Source organism: Parus major, chromosome 5 (genome assembly GCF_001522545.3).
Source record: "Parus major isolate Abel chromosome 5, Parus_major1.1, whole genome shotgun sequence".
Taxonomy (NCBI): domain Eukaryota; kingdom Metazoa; phylum Chordata; class Aves; order Passeriformes; family Paridae; genus Parus; species Parus major.
Genome location: NC_031774.1, coordinates 46,663,613 through 46,679,419, shown reverse-complemented (window position 1 = coordinate 46,679,419; position 15,807 = coordinate 46,663,613). Strand labels below are relative to the sequence as shown.

General features: G+C 40.6%; 1 protein-coding gene across 3 annotated transcripts in view; it reads left to right on the top strand.

Annotated features, from left to right (window-relative positions):
• The first annotated feature begins 6,485 nt into the window (after window positions 1–6,485).
• The window catches only part of BTBD7 (BTB domain containing 7), a 52,035-nt gene continuing 42,713 nt past the window's right edge, over window positions 6,486–15,807 (top strand). For all 3 annotated transcript variants that reach the window (XM_015629901.3, XM_015629900.3, XM_033515350.1), the window contains exon 1: window positions 6,486–6,563. The gene's annotated coding sequence lies outside the window, so the exon portion shown is untranslated. The remainder of the gene's footprint in view (window positions 6,564–15,807) is intronic.

The following is a 15,807-nucleotide window of genomic DNA, read 5'->3' as shown; positions in this document are numbered from 1 at the left end:
TTGGAGTACATCATCTTCAACATCTTTTCCAAGTTAAGTGATTCTCTGTGAGATTCTCTGTGTGCATTTCTTCACTGAAATGGTCACCCAGCATTGGAACAGGCTGCCCAGGGCAGTGATGGAGTCACCATCCCTGGAGGGATTTAAAAGATGTCCAAATGTTGTGCTTAGGAACATGGTTTATTGTGAACCTGGCAGTGGTAATAGTTGGACTCAATATTCTTAAAGGTCTTTTCCAACTTAATTGATTCTATGAACAGGATTTATATGCATGTCTTCAGTTCTTGTACCTTCCACTGATCAGCTACTATCATCTTTCTAGCATGAACTTTCCAATCAGTTAGTTATTTGATCCATATATTAAGTACATAGACAAATTCCAGTCAGTGCTACAAATTCAGCTGATGCTATGTAATCAAAAGTTGTATCTAAGTTCCAACAGAAAACTATTTTTAACATCAGTAACTGCACTTCATGTCATCCAGATCCAGCAGGGTCTAAATAGACAGATGATTTATAGGACAAACCTATTCTAAGCATAAATCAGGGATGCACATTTTTTGAAAAAATGTCCATATGCTAATCTTTGGTCAGTATGCTGCAGAACTTGGAAGGCACAGATGGCACGAGGCAGGAAATTTTAGGAAGAGAAATTACTTTCTCCTAGCTAAGTGCTCTCCTGGGAATCCAACCTTGCCTCTGCCAAAGAATAACAGTGTAATAATCAGTTATTACTTGAACTTCTCATAAGTTGTGGTTAGCTGTTTGTTCTTCATGTTCTGAGTGCTTGACTCAAAATCCTGGAGCCAAGTTTGCAGGAGGGCAGGCTCACAGCTGCAAGTGAACAGAACAGGACATGAGCCCTGAGCATGGCAGGTGCTCAGTGCTGCCCAGAGCCCACAAGGGCCTGGGTACCCAACTGAGCCCCCACAGCAAGCAAATTCTCCATCTGGAAAATTCTGTGCCTCACATCGTAATCTACAGGGTAGATACAGCAACTGCTTTTTGAAAATTCATTTTTATTTGTGAAGGACTCGGGCACCAGAGAAAGGGCTTTCGGAAGGTAGCAACTCTGCATTTAGGTTGGAGTGTGCTGCAAAGCAGGCATAGTGTCACACTGAACTGTGAGGAGAGATCAATGTATTGAGTAACTGCTCATGACACAAACATCTTACATTGTGCACACTGTACACAGAAATGGGGAAAAAAAGCACAAATTGATAAGTACTGCATGGTAGTAAAAGACCAGCAGTGCAGGTTTACACAGCCAAGGCAAGGAATTGCCATCATCATGAGTGGTTTGGATTAGGCATCTTTCTCTGTACTGAGAAATTTAAAAGAGCATTCACCAAGGAATGCAGCCACAGGATGAGTGATTATACCCTTACCAAGACCATCAGTCACACTGTAGTATCAGTAACAACAACCACCCTCTTTAGGTACACATAACATACCTCCTCTTAAGGACCAAACTAAGGGTTAATACAAATGAAATTTGATTTACAATAAGGTAACATTGCTTTTAGTAAATGCTTTGGTGATCAGAGGGAGAGCACTGTGAATGTGCTGAAGTTAGCTACATAAAGGTCACACAGGCAAGACAATTAATTTTGTGTGCTTAAATTTGAGATCTTCATTGTACCTCCCAACGTAGGTTTGTCTAAATGTAATGACCATGGGCTGCCCAGCATTGTCAGCCCATGGATTTCAAAGGCCATTAGCTCTGTAAGGTTTAACCTGCTGGCATAAATCAACACCAACCTTGTCTTCGCTTCGTAATGTGCCTGGTTGTTCCACAGACAGACACTTATCTCCAGCCCTCCCCATTTACACTGGAATCTGATGCTCCCTCTTTCCCTTGTGCTTCTTCAAAGGCCCCTTTTGTACATGTCTTTTCTACCACATGCTTGGGCCAGGGCCTGTCTAACATCTTCACAGTAACAGTTTGCACTTTTTTCCTGCTGGTAGGAAGGAAAACCTCATTCAGTTCATCAGGCTCTCCAGAAAAGCACAGTGGCTTTGTGCCTTTCAGCTTTTCCCTGCACATACGGAGAGGGAATTCTCTTCATCACAGAACAGGCAGAGATCTCATAGCAGACCCCAGTTACATAGCAGCCCCCATTACACTGGGCAGCCTCCTTCTCTTCTGCTAGCAGCAAACAAAATCCTTTACCCTGACCTTCCTTCCTCAGCTCTCTTGCCGGAACACAGGGCTCCCTTCATCTCTGGGTGAAGAACTGGTGATCAAAGGAACAAGCAAAACCAGAAGGAACATTTCTGTCACTGCTGTGCTTCCAGCACCTATTTCACACAAGGAAGCACAGGTCCTGCTCTGCCATCACTGGTTACAGAAAGTCAGTTGCTGCATGTCAACTGCAGTCTGCTCTTTGAGAGTCTCTCAGTTGATGTATAATGAGAAATTTATATACAAGTATGGCAAATAACCATCTACCAAATTTTAAAGTAGGCGAGAAAAGCTCAGATAGTAAGAAAGACAATAGACAAAGAATAATATTGAAGAACTAGTTATGGTCCAGATCTATATATACACAGAATCTCATCAATAACACTGATAAAAATGAAGCCTGTTTAGAAAAATAAGCTTCAGTCTTCAATCTATTTTTCAGCCCTTGAGCATTCAATTATTGTGGATCAGTTACCAATAAAAAGATAATATTTTAAATATTCTGAGCTTTTCTTTAGCCATTGTACACTTCCCTGAGTGCTGTAAAATTGGACTGAAATACACCAGGATAAACTGGACTTGAAGGATTTTATCTTTAATGGTAGAAAGTCACACTTGAAATGGTCATGTATAAAACCATGTTATTTACCACAAGACAGAACCATATTTTCTAATTAATGCAACTGACATTATTTCTGTAGCAGGCAGGGTACCTAAACGTACTTTATGCAACATGTGGTGTGACCCAGTTCCCACTGAAAATTTCAGACATCTGGTTTCCTCACTGGTTTGCAGGAGGTACCTTCCATGATCACATCTTCCAGTTAATGGATAAATTCTATAGACCATGCACTGTAATATGTGTTTGGCATATCATCCAGCACAGAGGAACCCTGGATTTGATTACAGCCTCCACACAACACAATAAATAGGTTATTAATAATCACAAACAGTACACATTTGGAATGAAAATCAAATGAAACATCCAAAAGTCTAAGAAATGAATCACAGACAAAAAATGAAGGAATGGAAGTGGACTGGTTGGGGGTTTTTTTCAAGTGTATTTTCTCTTCAATAAACTCTGATAAATATCATCCAAAGGGCATTTCAAAGTTGATCTTCCTAGTGCAAATGAAGGGTAAGTGAATTACAGTAGACATTGGGGTTGGTTTTATTTTTAGTAAGTCATGGCACATAATCAATTTTTCCTAACACTTTTGAGTTTGTAGATAAAATGCAATGTATATGTACATCAGTAAGTATTTTATAGAAGTCCCTGCAAAAACATGAATAAAACACTGAATCATTCTGTATGAGCAGAGGTACTGAGAACCATTGTGCAGCTCAGACAAATTCTCACTCTGCTCTTTGTTCTAAAGGGGAGATGACATTTTACAATATTCAAGGCATATATAAGATTTTACTCATTGGGACATCAAGAGATTATTTTAAATTGATCAAACCAAACATATCTCCATCCTGATAAAAATGGAAGAACAATTTACTTCTCAGAACATGGGGTGAGGATTATAAGTAAATGATCGGGAATGTGATGCGAGTGCACATGCTCTGGGGGTGTTTGTCAGACAGTGTGAATCTCCTATCCTCTCATCTCAGAAAACACATTACCTGCATGTAAATGCAATTAGCTTCCATTTCCCACTCCTCCACAGCAAGGTTTGTAACTCAGTGTTTTATAACCTGTCTTCTGCACCAAGATCCCAGGTGGCAGAAGGAGTTAGTCAGCTTACTCTGGTGCGCTTCGCAGCTGTCTAGTCCATGAGACCACACAATCCTCAAAGACAGTGACAGTGTGCTGCAGTCAAGGGGTGACCTCTACGCTTTAAAGCCTAAAGTAAAAAAAAGCACATGGTAGCCATCCTCGCTTCTAACCTGCCAGATGTCTCCCCCAAGTTGTTACCCAACACACTGTTTGTCTCTGAGTCATAAGAAAGAAGGTTTATTTTAGCTACTAGAAGGATGACTATTGCAGAGCAAGATCTTTGTACTTTAATCTAACCATCCATTTTGGCTACATTCTAGTTAATTGTATTAGAATACTAAAATAGACCAGTATCAAAACAAACATTCAGCCTGCAAGACTTCTTTTCCTTTCTCGTTTTCATTACCTATAAGATTATGAGTCAGGTTTGCTGGAGAATTGACTTGTCTTTTTCACCTAACAATAGAACTTTGGAAAAAAATTCATAACTCTCATCTAAAATCCAAGTTGGTGAACTAATTCCCTTCAGTCTAGGAGCTCTGTGACCTGAACCTCACTTCTTTAACTTCAACTGGTTCTTACTTCCATGCTGCTCTCAGCAAGCCACTGCTATAATTGTAACAATGTTATTGTAAATCTTGAATGACATGGAGAGGCTGGGGTTGTCTCACACCGTTTGTATTTATGAACCTCGTCTGCAACAATTTCTCCTAACAGATACATTTAAATTAACAGTTCCATGTGTTTTTAAACTACTCCAGTTTAATTTTCAATCGTTTCTGACTGCTGGTCGCCTGACTTTGGTGGTTCAGTCTTTCCTGAAGTTGCAGTGTGCGTAAGGACACAAATGAAAAATAGATCAATGAGTTAAAAATATTTTAGCACAGAGGTCATAGACCTAAACCCTCACGTGTCCAGGCAGGCAATATGAACATATGTAACACAATTCTACAGAAAAACAGGGTTAAATAAAAGTAAGGTGGACACTGTGTATATGGTATTCCATATCAGGGCTCCTAACAGCAGGAAATGGAATTCAGGCTTAGGGCAGGCACAAGAAAAGAGACAGAAATAGAAGGTGGGAAGTTCTAGCAGGCAATAGCTCAAAGAGGCGGAACTCTGCCTGCCAGTTAGTTTTATGAGCTCTCATGACAACAGCAACAACAGCAACAGCTTGCAAAGACATCCCATTTACAAGAAATAGCCCCCCTTGAACAGATACACGATCCCGACAGCATGAACTTCATTTATTAAATTCCAATGACAAGAATTCCTTCATCTCTAGTACTGTGCAGATATGGAAGTCAAAGGTTGTGATGCTCTCATATACTACAATATCAGAGAAGATATAAATAACTAAGATGGTTAAAACTCCAAGGATAGTACTGCCTAAAAACCCAACTCTGTTTTTGGGCTGAAACCAGTAAGAAAATAGTCTACAGCATGGGCAAATATATTAAGAGGTTGTTTTATACATAGCTCCTTAGTAGGCTCTGAGCACTGTGGGATGCTATGCCAAGTGGTAGTTAGGGAGGTCTGCAGCATTCAGGCAAGTTAATCACAAAGATGGAGGACAGGAGGATGCCAAGTGGGAGGAAAGCTTCCCTCCAGAAATGGACTGTCAGCAGAATCAGGAGAGGATGTAATCCGTCATAGCTTGCTTTTACCAACCAGGAATGATCATAGATGTGGCTTTCAGTTTGCTGAGTATTTTCTAGCATGTGATTTAATCCAATTTTTGGCCCATGCCATGGAACTTTTCTCAGACTTTCTCATATATAGACACGTGCTTCCGCTTTTTCAGCGGGCACAAGTTGTTCAGTTCACTTAAGTTTTTATTGTTCAAATAAAATGCTGGCATGCATTTGTCAGTCTCACTGATATAGAAAATAGTGATCTTACAGATATGGTGGCAGATACGTACTGATCTTGATGGTATCCACAACATGCACCTTACTTTGAAGAAAATGTACCCAGCGTGGTACCAGCAATGGTGGGAACACCTTTTTACTGCTGGCACCTACTTTCACCTAGACGAGTGAAATACTAATTTTTCATGCTGCGAGAGGTTATCAGAAGTTGGGAATGTTCCAGGTGTGCAGTATATATTCTTAGTATGAACAATAAAACTGGAATCTGACTGTGTCCTGCTCCTAAGAAGCTCATAGCAGTTTGGCAAAGCAAGGAGACAGACATAGGCTTAATATAAGCAGCTTACGTTAGTCTCAAGGACAAAGAACATGTGCTGACACACCACTTATATTGCAGACACCCCTGCATCTGGGCATGGCAACAAGCTTAGGAGATGTGTCACACAGAGCAGGCAGCACACGCGGCGTTGAACAGGTATCGCGGCCGGGGCACACACGCGGGGCTCGGCTTTCCCGCACGCCCCCAGCCCAGCAGCGCGGGGAGGAGCCCTGAGGGCCCGACCCGCCGGGACCCGCCGCCCGCCCCGCTCCGAGCCCTCAGCCCCGGCCCGCCCGCACCACGTGGCTCGCGCGCCGCAGCGCCGCCGCCGCGCAGGCGCCGTGCGCGCTCCCGCTGCCCGGCCGAGCCTGGGGCTCGGGAGCAAAATGGCGGCGGCCGGAGCGGGGCCGGGCGGGAGCGGGCGGCGCTGAGCAGGAGGATGGCGGCGGCGAGCGGCTGCCGGAGGTGAGGCACAGCGGGAAGCCGGGCTGGGAGGGGGACAGGGGCTTAGTGTCACGGCGGCGGAGGGGAGGGGGCAAGACCGTCGACGCCCCCACGGCGGGGCTCGGTGCGCGCCCCGCCGGGCCGGCTGCGAGCAGCTTGTCCCGCCGCTCCGCTGCCAGCCCGCAGCTCCGTGGGGCCGCGGGGCCCCGCCGCGGGAAGGAGCCTTGCTCCCCGTGCCGCTCCCGGCCCGCAGGGTCCGCGGTCCGGAGCGGCGGCAGCGGCCTCGGCTGTGCCTGTCCGCGCTGTCGGGTCCTGCCTCGCCGCCCCTTCCCTCTCTTCCTCTCTGCCTCCTTCTCTCCCTTCCGCCCGGCGCAGCTCCCCGCGGAGCTGCAGAGGTGCTTGAAGCCTTCTCCCGCAGGAGCTGGCGCGGAGCTCCACCCGTGTCGGGCCGGTGCGAGAGCGGCTCCTCGCCCGCCGTGGCTGCGGGACTCCCGCCGGTGCCGGACAGCCCGTCCCGTGCCCGTGGCCTGGAGACTGCTGCTGCCCCGGCATTTGTGCGGTTTTGTCCCGCTCCTCTCTGTACAGGTGTTACAGCGGTGTTCCTGGAGAAACTTGGAGAGCTTTGTAGGTGATGTGTTTGCTCCTGCCTCTGGAATATTCCTGCTGCCAGTGGGATAAGTGCTTTTCTGTTGGTTCGTGCTTCTACTTGCTCTTCCCCGCCATCCCGTTTGAGGCCTTTGGGTGAAAGATGACATACATATCGAATACTAACATAAAATACGATAGTAGGATAATAAAATACGTGTTGATGCAATGATAGTTTGTGTGAGAATTTACCTTAGGCGGTGTAGCATTGCTTGAGGCTTTGCTTCAAACCAGTGTAACGTAGTAACAAATTTAAAGTGTTTGGCAGATAGACCACTGGGATGTGATCACCTCAGGTTTTACCACATATTGCATGTTCTGTTTTCATTTAGAAATGGAGGAAATAAAAACAGGAGGTGAATGAAAATATTTTTAAACCTCATAATGCGAGTTGAGACACTGAAAAGCTTGAGGAGGTAAAGCTTTACCCCCTTTGTGTGAAAGATCTTAGGGAAGAGTATGAGTCTTCTAAGCTTCTCCTTTATTGTTTGAAATATTTCATCCTAGTTCTGTATTAGTACCCTTCTTCACACAGGGTGGTGAAGGAAGGGGAATTTCTTCTTAGATCCTTCTCCATTTGAACCTTTTCCTTAAGAATTCAATGAAAATACTTCTTCCTTCACCCCTTGTTGGCTAAGAGTCTGTTAACCGTGTAACAAAGAATAATTCTGTAGGTGTTATTTATGAGGATGTAGAACAGAAGTCTGTTAGTAACATACAGGTTCTGTGGACCATGATGTTTACAAGGCAAGGTCTGAGTAGATTATGTAGAATATCTGTATGAAGATAATGTATTGAGAAGATATGGATTGTGACGTTTTCTCCCTTTTTGGAATAATTTATCAACTAGATAACTAGTTTCAGTTGATGGACCAAAGCATTATTGAGCCATTTAAGAACTTGCTACTTTGCTGTGTCAGTTAATGTCCTGTAAACAGTACTATCTGTTTGTGCTTATATGTAAACATGTGATGAATGTCTCAGTAAATCAAGCTTGTATCTTAGGTTACAACACAAAGCTGCCAATTGCTCACTGGCTTGTATTCAGCTCTAAAGTTGGACTTGCATAGTTGGGCTGCACACAGGTAATCTTGGAAATGGAGCTCAGTGTTTTGTGTCAAATGTACAGCCAGTGTTTGTTTTTGTTCATTGGAGATGAAAACAGCTGTTGAATCCTTTGTATTTCAGCTCAGCTGCACTAAGCATTGTTTTACTTGCTTTCAAACTTTAGCCAATGTATAAATGGGTTTGACATTCTAATCTAGTTTGTATGCTTAAACATACAAGGAGCACGGTCACAAGTTGTCTTGGTTCATTTACTTTGGCATTGTTGTAATTGTTGCCATTTTAAAAATCCTTACCTCTTACATTAGGAAGTGAATTCTCTTCATATGTCCAGATTCCCTTGCTGAGTCATAGATATAGTGGTGGTGTAATGCTTATAGCTGGCATGGACTGATTTGCAAAGACTCTTACATGAAAGAATAGAATTACTTTTATAACCTCTCCTGAAAGACTTGCATGGATTTGTCATAGTGATTTTTAATTTTTTTTCCCCTCTCACTTTTCAAGCTTGTCTGAGAAGCTCCAAACTTTGTGTTGTGAAGCTATGTTGCTCACTGTTAAATTACAGTAGAATGTGCTGTCTTTGCAGCCAACTTTTTAAATTTAATTCTGTGAAACTGCTAGAGCTTGATGAATTAACAACAAATTGAGAGGCCTTTCAAGTTGCTGCATACATGGTGTTAGGTTTACAGATTAATTGTCACTGGTGACAACCTCAAGGTTTGTTGGGGATGAATTTTAGGCTGAGACAATGTCTTCTGTCCTGTTTGCAAGCCTCATTGGTGGTGTGGTGTCTTGGGGTCCTGCACATGGCCATAGGAGGAGGTAGGACACTAACCCTGCTTCCTCCTCTGCCACCCTGATGCTTGTCTGCTCTTGATATATCAGACCACATGCAAGAAAAGGGGGTTTATTCTGACGTCTTGGGTTCACTGTCATGACTGAGATAGTTGTGGCTGGCTGCCTTTCAGAGACAAGCAGTAAGATGAATGAAAACATCCTGTGGACATATCGATGGACTGTGTGTAGTTCACATCAATCAATAAATAAATCTATAGGGAAACAGTGAGATTGTACTTAAGAAGAACTAACTATATTCCTAAAGAGACTGATGAGAATCTGCTCTTACAGCAAATCTTGAAAGAGAACTGCAAATTTTAATTCTAAATTTCTTTTTGTTTGTTTGCCCATATTTACATGGCTTTTGATATCTGTTACCAGATCAATGGCTTTTCCCATTTTTTCACACTAGTCTGGAAACCTGATGCACAACTTTATTGTACATGCAGTGGGAACCAGGAATCTTAGTTCAGATGTGTTAGGTGAGTCATCTAGCTATTGCTTTGTTTCATTTCTAAGGTTCTTTGAAGGATAAGTCTTGTCAGTATCCTTAAATCTTTGGATGGAAGCTATTGTGGGTTTTCAGAATGCTCTTTCCTATGTCAGCTTACCAGTATGCATGAACTATTAGAAGGGGCTGCAGATGCCACATTATCATCAGTAATGATGCTTTCTATGTAATGAATGGACACTAGGAGATCAAAATTGTTGTTATATGATTATTATATTTTGGTTTATTTAGATTATTAAACTATACTTATCTCAACCCATGAGTTTTACTGTGTCATTTTTTCTTTGCCTTCTGATTCTGTTCCCTGTCCCACTGGCAGGGGGAGCCCATAATAATAAGATGCCTAGGTGGTTCTTGATAGATGCTTAGTGGCAGAATTGGTTTAAACATATTCAGTCCACTGCTGCTTTTCCTTACTTCCTGCACTGTCCCCTCAGCTGTGTTGGTAGGGCTGTTTACATGGCTTCACTCTGAAACATTCAGGAAATTGATCTGTATGAAAAATAAACCACTAAAGCACAAAATAACTTCATGTCAGATCCTTCATCTGGGTCATCACATTGCTGTGAAAAGTCTGTTTGCTAGCACAGTGTAGAGGTGGTACTGGAGGCCGGGGAGGTAAAGGGGCTCAGGGTAGAACTGTATTGCCTGATGTGTTGGATTCAAGTACATACCTAACTATATACTTAGTTAAATCTGATTTGTTTGCTCCATCGTGTGCAGGTGTTGTGCAAGCATACACCAAACACTACTGAACTTTAACTACTGGTGGCCTTGCATGTCCAGCCTGACAGGGATTTTCTATCATCAGTGGGTTTAAACTGGTTTTTAGATGTTTGAGTGCTAAAGCATGCAAAAAAAATTAATAGCAGTCAAAACTGATTAAAAAGAAACTTTCAGTACTAAGTATAGAAGTTTACTGTTTCAGGCAACGTCTTCTCAAATCAGTTTTATGTTTCAGAAGTGTCTTCTAAGTGATCTTACCTTGTTTTTCAAACTTGGCAATCAAGTGTGAGCTGTCACCTGTATAACTGACTGATCATTTTCTAAATCCTCTGATCTTTGTCCTCAAAATGTGTGTGAATTCAGTGGTCATTCATCATGCATATTTTTTATGGCACTCAAATGTCATTGTATGTTCAGTTCTTCCTGTATTAAAAAGAATGTCTTTTTTGTATTGATCTTTGCTTTTCTTTCCTATCATACCCTATTTCCACCTGCTGTAGTAAAGAGTAGAATTTAATTTTTTTAAATCTCTTTTAAATATTGTATTTCTAGTTCTGCAATTATTTTGATTCCCCATATTGTTAAAGAGCCTTTTTATTCCTACTCTCTTTCTTACAGGATCATTTCATTATGGTAACTTGTAGCTTTTAAGATTAATCTCTTTTTCTTCATAACTTCTGATCTTTGATATTATCTAGAGGGAAGTGCTTTGGAGACAGATCAAGCTAGTTAATGATATGCAAGATTCCTCTAATTTGGAAACCTTGTCTAAGATCTCTTAAAACCTAGTCTCAGGATAACTATCAGGACATTTAGCATTCTGCTGATGGTTATAATGGCTAAACTCGGAGTTGATGGAAACAGTAATGTAATAAGTGACTGTTGCTTGGTTCTTTAGTTGGTTTTATTATTTTGTCACCCAGAACTTGCAGAAGCTCTGTGACACTAGAGCTGCAAAATGTATCTGTGAGTGCTTGCCCGTGTATTTTAAACTGCAGTTCGGGTGACAGAACATTGTTCTCATAGTCTGCTGCTAAGATTTTAATCAAGGTGTACTGAACAAAGAGCAAGAATACCATTGTCTTGTGAGGGCAGCCAACATGAGTAGAACTTTATACCTATCTATATGAAAATTGAAGTATTTTTTGAGTGACCAAGTAGATCATGTTGCATTAGTAAGAAATTGAAGTGCTGCTTTGCTTATCATCTGCTACTCCAGATCTCTGTACTGCAATGAAGAATATAAAATACTTTTGTAAGTGGGTAGGTTATTTTAAGTGATTTAAAAATAATCAGTATGAGTGACAAAAGTTCCTTTTCATGCTTTTTTTCTCCTGACCCCAATATTGGAAATGCTGCTTGAGAGCTGATTAAAAGCCTTCTAACATAACAAATACAATCAGAATGCAGCAAGACAGTATTTTGTGGACTGGTGCTCCCTTACTCTTTGATCTCTTTTGATCTTCTGCTTTAGCTTTTTTCAAATGATGATTCTTGATGTAAAGGTGGGGGAGAAGTGGTTCTTTGACTGTTAGAACTGGGTTTGCTGTGGATTTGGTGATTTTTTGACTTTGTCTAGAAAGATGTCTTATTTAAAGCCTTCCTGCTGCTGTGATAATTATAGTGCTTATCCATTTGAATTCTGCAGTGTATAAGATGAGGTTGTGCTGAAGTTCTTCTTACATGTGAGGGCATTTAGAGGTTTTTCTCATGTACCCAGATGTACGTCTTAAAATACGTAAATGGCAAACTCTGAAGCTTCTTGTGATACTTAACTGAATGACCAGAAGATTTCATCATGAAGAAGGATGGAGTGTAGGTATATACACAGTGGAATTTTGTATTACTCATTTAAAAAAACCCTGACGAATCCCAGACAAAGCATGTGAATATATTAAAGGCTGGTGTCTTGTATCTTGGTTTATCCTATACTGGACATCTCAATTTCAGACATCTTGAGAGATGAGATGAATGTCTAGAATGCAGAGAAGATAAGTTCATGTATTTCTTTACAGTCATTCTAGTAGTGACTGCTGCTTTCTGAAATACATCAAATTGCTTATACTGTCATTTTAAGTTGAAAATACCTTTGCCAGTCTATAATGAGGTACTTCTAGGAAGTCTTTGAAATTGTTTTTTCATTATACTACAGAGACAAGGCAAGATATATGAATGCTGAGTTGACAAAATGCACGCTGTAGATGGGAAGCTTTGTGTTAATCAGTGTAGTAGTGATGGCCTTGGTACTGACTGAAGAATAATCTAAGTTGTGTCAGTACTGAGAGGCAACAGTTGTTACTGGTCAGCTGGATGTAATTTCTACACAGTTTAGCCATAATTTCTACAAAGGAATGGATATGACAGCATGAGGAGCTACTCTATGTCCATGTGAGCACCCCCTGCACTTCCAGTGTACCAAGTACCTCCATCTTCTCTGCAGTTTATTTTCATGTATGATTAGCTTGTCTAAATTTTGGATAAGAATGTGTGTTTACTGCTTTTAATTCTCAAATCCCAGCTTGGCTGATTGTTTTGGTTTTTGGAGTTTTTTTTATTATAGCCAAAGATAATATTTAAAAGAATAATTTTATGTATTCTTTTTTAAAAATACATTAAAAGGTACATTATTTAGGTCAAAAAGTACCTCCTGGTTCTTAATTGGTCATTAAAATCTCTGTAGGGTTTAGTCCTCTATTAAGCACTTCTGGAAATGTGCATTTGGACTTGAAATGCCAAAATACCCTTCTAACACAGTAAGGTTAACATACAGTATAAGACTTGTCTAATTGTATTTTGTAGTTCTGGGCACAGATCTGAAGACCTGGTAACCTCTGGTAAAGTGACTCTTAAATGTGTTTCTGTGCTGCATCAAAGCTACTTGTCTTTAACTGCATTTGACCACAGTCCTTGATGTTATAACTGGGGCAGTTACTACTTGAACTTGGTTTGAAAGCTTAAATTACGTGTCTTCTGAAAATGATGTTAATCCGAAGTACAGTCTTATTACAAACTTTCTGAAATATCTGTTCATACTACTTCAGGGCTTTTCCACTGCAAGTAAAACAAAATTTGTCATGTCTTGTTCTAAGTTTCTCAAGACTTTTGATTTCTCTGCTGAGAACATCTGAGGTAATTTTGTTGCTGCATAATTTCTCAGTTAATTATTGGCTCAAAGTTTCCCCTTTGCATTAACAGACTTGTGCTAATCTATGTTTCCCCACCACTACCTTGGGCATCTACTGTCCCTTCTTCTCCTTCCCTTCTTCCCTCATTCTGTTTTTAGCTACCAACTTACTTTTGCTGGAGAATTAAATTGGAAAATACCACATTTTGTGATTGAGTGTTAGCTGCATCAAAGCTCAGTTGTATTATGCACTAGCAATCTTCAACAGTAATGAAGGTGCTTTTATTTAATTATCTTGTGGATCTGGAGTTTCATCCTTGTTTTATGTTTGGAAGGAAAAGGAACTTGCCCTTTTTTCTACGTGTATAAGATTAATGTGTTTCCTTATTGAAAAGAACCTTTTATATTTGTTAATCTGAAAACTGATCCAGCTAAAAACTGTTCCTGTTCATTGAACATGAATGCAGAGTTGAGTGGGAATGATCATCTAGGTAGAGATGGAAGTGAGAGTTCTTATTTTATTTTTTGTTTGTTTTTTGGGGTTTTTTTTGGTTGGTTGGTTTTTCAGTTTGTTTTGGTGGCAGTGTTTTCTTTTTGTCTATATAGTAGTGAACTTTTCAAATCATGGAAGAATCGAAAGAGGTTTGAGAAGTAGAGCACAGGCTGGTAAAGTTTCTGCATTTCTTAGAATGTGAAGGAATTGTGGTGTCAAGGACAGTTGGGCATGAGAGAGAGATATGAACAAAATTTGGTCCAAAATTACATTAGGAGCAATGGGTTTCTTTAATGGAGTAACTCCTGTAATTAGTGCAGTGCAACAGACTTTTGCTTTCCTTCTAAAAGTTTTATTTGATTTCTTTGAAAAATCTGTTTATTTTTTTAGTATTTTGGGACATCTGAAAAGCTTCAAATCTTGTGGAGAGAGAAGGAGGAGTTACAGCATATCAACAGTCTGCTCAAAGGGCAGATTTGCCTTAGCAAATAGTTAAACAAAAACCACCCCATAAGCTTTTCTAACTCTGCAGCCTTTAAAAGTCTCTGTTCATGAGTTATGTGTAAATGTTGCTGAATTAATTAAATTCGATGTGTACATGATTGTTGCCTCTGTTTTCAGAAGCAATGTTATGTCAACATGTGTGATGCTCTTTTGACTGTTCTGTAAAACTTGCATATTCATGTTACAGAACAAAAAAATGCTTTGGAAGTGCAGAGAGAGCTTGTTGCAGGAAATGTGGAAGACATAACTTCCTTTTCTTGCCAAGGGGAAAATGTAAACAAAGCTCCAGCTTAATTGTAAGCTAAGTACTAGTCTGGTTTTCTGACTAAGCCTTTCCTTCCTTAATTGATTTCTTTTATCATTGAGAAAGTATATTTTCTGAAATGAATACCCATAGCTTTGGGGAGGACATTCCTTAAAGCTTGTGAGCATTTAGTTCTTGCTACACTTTTATGGAATCTAAATGTAGGTATTAATGGAGGTAACTACTGAAAGTGAAGTTACTGGTGTAACTTTTGAGGGTTTGGAGGGGAAGTATTGCAATATTAATGTATTTTGCTACTATCTTCAAAATGGCTGAAATCTTTGAAGTACACAACATGGAAAGATTTCTTGGTATCAGATGTTATGATGTAAATGTTAGTTGGTGAAATCAGTGTGGCTCTTAAAATTTTCTGCTGAAGTTAATGAATTTAACCATGCAGAGCAATCCAACCAGAGGAGATGTCTTTCAAATGTGTAAGTTTTTAAGTAACTGTTAAAATCTTAGTATATACAGATAAAATTGATTTTTAAGAGCATTATTGTTGTGCTAGTTGTGGGGGGTTTGTCTTAAAAACCTCTAAATACAAGGAAAATGGTCTGTGTGTTTTACCAGGAATTTCACCCTTGCTCAGGGAGGTAGCAGTGTACAACCAGTTTACATGGTCTCATATAAGTCAACTGTTGTGTAAATACCATGTACAATCAATTTTGCAATTTGATTTTGTATTGCTTCCTGCAGCAGTGAACAGAATAGACTTGAGAGTGACTGTGGATATTAGGAGACAAGGGGAAGGAAGATGTGTCAACACTGGTGCCAGGCCAGAGTGACCTGGGGAGTCACTCAGAACAGAAAAGATGGCTACAAGGGTATAGTTTTGTGGAGTTGTGAGGCAGTCTAATAGGAATAGGCTGCTCTCTTCATATTGAGAGCTGTGAAATCCTGTTCCAGTTTTAGCTGCCTGTTGCACAAACATGCTGGAGTTCCCTCTCCGTTATCTGCCACTCTCTCCAGCAGTGGGGTGATGGATCAGCCATTTGAAATGACTTGGTTTGTAATAATATAATCTCAGTATGTATTGTGAGGGGAAACAAG